This window comes from Arachis ipaensis, chromosome B04, assembly GCF_000816755.2.
Source record: "Arachis ipaensis cultivar K30076 chromosome B04, Araip1.1, whole genome shotgun sequence".
NCBI lineage: Eukaryota > Viridiplantae > Streptophyta > Magnoliopsida > Fabales > Fabaceae > Arachis > Arachis ipaensis.
Window position 1 is genome coordinate 55,233,962 of NC_029788.2, and position 3,205 is coordinate 55,237,166.

Sequence of the window (3,205 nt, forward strand, 5' to 3'; positions counted from 1 at the left end):
CTATTCCAACCGGATCGAGAACCAACCGGTGATTAGCCGTGCTGTGACAGAGCACGTGAGCGTAGTTTTCACTGGGAGGACGGAAGGTAGCCATTGACAACGGTGATCCACCAACACACAGCTTGCCATAGGAGGGCGTGCGTGCGTGAATCAGAAGACAGAGGAAAGCAGAGATTCAGAAGACAAAGCATCTCCAAAACTCCAACATATTCTCCATTACTACACAACAAGTAATCTTTAATTTATGTTCTCTTGGTTATTCACAATTCAATTGATAAACATAATTGACTTCCTGACTAAGATTTACAAGATAACCATAGATTGCTTCAAACCAACAATCTCCGTGGGATTCGACCCTTACTCACGTAAGGTATTACTTGGACGACCCAGTGCACTTGCTGGTTAGTGGTACGTGTTGTGAAAAGTGTGATTCACAATTCGTGCACCAGTAGCACTTCCCTTATCAAGATTACTGCAGAAAGACATTGAGTTCGAGTTCAGTGACAATTGCAAACAAGCGTTTGATAAGTTGAAGACCGCACTGACTCAAGACCCAATTTTAAGAGGACCAGACTGGAGCCAACCATTTGAAATTATGTGTGATGCTTCTAACCATGCAGTAGGAGCAGCACTGGCTCAGCGTGAAGGTAAGGACCCCTTTGTTATTACGTATGCGTCTAAAACTTTAGATGCCGCTCAGTCTAATTATACTACTACTGAGAAGGAGCTTCTTTCTATTGTTTTTTCTCTGGATAAATTCCGAGCCTATTTACTTGGTACGAAGGTAGTAGTGTATTCAGACCACGTAGCACTAAAGTATCTATTATCTAAAAAGGAGTCCAAACCAAGGCTTATACGTTGGATACTGCTATTACAAGAATTTGATTTAGAAATTAAGGACAGGAGTGGTAATTAAAATTTAGCGGCAGACCACTTGATTCGCCTTGAGCACATTACAGATGACTCCACTCCTATAGCTGATAATTTCCCATTTCATAACCTGCAAGCAGTATCTGAGATAGTCCCTTGGTATGCACCTGTAGCTAATTATCTAGTTAGCCGCACCTTTCCTCCATACTTTTCTAAGCATCAAAGAGACAAGCTGAAAAGCGAGTCTAAATATTATATATGGGATGACCCATATTTATGGAGATGTGGCGCTGACCAGGTAATTAGATGGTGTGTGCCTCAATCAGAATTCCAGTACATCTTAGAGGCCTGTCACTCATCTGAGAGTGGAGGACATTTTGGCCCTCAAAGAACTGCTAGAAAAATCTTAGACTGTGGATTCTGGTGGCCTACTCTTTTTAGGGACGCTGCTGAATTTTGTAAATCCTGTTTCCCATGCCAGAAATTTGGTAATATATCCAAGAGGGATGACATGCCTCAACAGATTATGCTTTTCTGTGAAATTTTTTATGTTTGGGGCATTGACTTCATGGGTCCATTTCCAAATTCCAATGGTTATTTTTATATATTGTTAGCTGTGGATTACGTTTCCAAATGGGTGGAAGCAATTCCTACCCGCGCTGATGATGCTAACACTGTTGTTTCCTTTGTGAGAAACCATATTATTTGTCGCTTTGGATCACCACGAGCAATCGTGAGCGATCAAGGCACCAATTTTTGTAACAGGTGACTAACAGGATTGATGAAGAAACATGGGATAATCCATAAAGTTGCAACAGCTTACCATCCTCAGACTAATGGGCAAGCCGAGGTGTTAAATAGAGAGATAAAGCGTATCTTGCAGAAGATAGTCAAACCTCATAGAAGAGACTGGAGCACCAGGCTACAAGATGCACTCTGGGCATACAGAACAGCATACAAAACACCCATTGGGATGAGTCCTTTCCGCTTAGTTTATGGAAAAGCTTGTCATCTCCTTGTTGAAGTAGAGCACAAAGCCTTTTGGGCAGTAAAGGAATGCAACATGGGGATTGGGGGAGCCGGAGCTGAAAGAAAGTTGCAACTGCAAGAACTGAAAAGCCTTCGCCTAGAAGCTTATGAGAACTCAAGACTATACAAGGAGAAGATGAAGGTTGTACATGATCAGCACATCAAGAGGAAAAAGTTCCAACCTGGGGACTTAGTCCTCCTTTATAAGTCTCGACTGAGGCTCATGCCAGGCAAGTTGAGATCTTGATGGAAAGGTCCATACAGAGTAGAGAAGGTCGAACCATACGGAGTTTATCACCTTAGCCATCCTTCAAGCTCTGAACTTATCAATGTTAATGGACATCGTTTAAAGTTGTACCATCGCGAGAAGTGGAAGAAAGACAAGGAGCTCGAGATCTTTCGCTTGGAAGATCCCCACATAGCCGAAGACTGAGCTAGTGGTGTGTCCAACTTACGTTCGTTAAAGCAAAGTGCTAGGTGGGAGACAACCCACCATGGTATGATCGTTCTTTTCTTTATTTTTTAGTTTTCTTATTCAATAACTCTTCTCTTCATTAGTACATTTCGTGCATCTGCATTTACATACTCTTATTTTTATTTAAAAAAAATGTTACGCGACGCGACCCCATCATTGACGCGTCCGCGTCGCAGGTGTTGGGAGAGACAATTAAAAATGAACAGAGAGTCACGCGAGAGCATGGCTGGAGGTGTGCCAATGGCACAATTCGGCCCACGCGATCGCGTTGCTGACGCGACCGCATCATATGGGATCAGTGGCCTCCCACGCGACCGCATGCCCCACGCGGCCGCGTGACGAAGGATTTCGACGTAATAATGGTGCACAGCTGAAAGTTGTGCTAGAGTGGTGCTGGACTCGCGCCACTACACGACCGCGTGCCCCACGCGGCCGCGTCACAACCCAATAATTGCCCACTCACGCGATCGCATGCCCCATGCGATCGCGTCACCCAAAATTTGGCATTTAATGGTTTTGAACAGAGAGTTGTGCGAGTGCGAGGCTACCCTCGCGCCAATGGCATAAAACAGGTCACGCGATCATGTGACCGACGCGACCGCGTCATTCACTTTAAGCGCAAGTCGCGCGACCGCGTGCCTCACACGATCGCGTCGCTTGCGTCGCACAGCCTCCCTAATTCTGCCAACTATCTTTTCTTTTTCTCCCCAAATCCTATTTTCTCTTTTTCTCCTTATTTCTTCTACCTTTCTTCGTCCCTACCTTCTTCCTTCTTTCTCACTTTTTACTTTCTCTCACCCCCATTAACAAGGTTTTTCTTTTCTTCTTCCC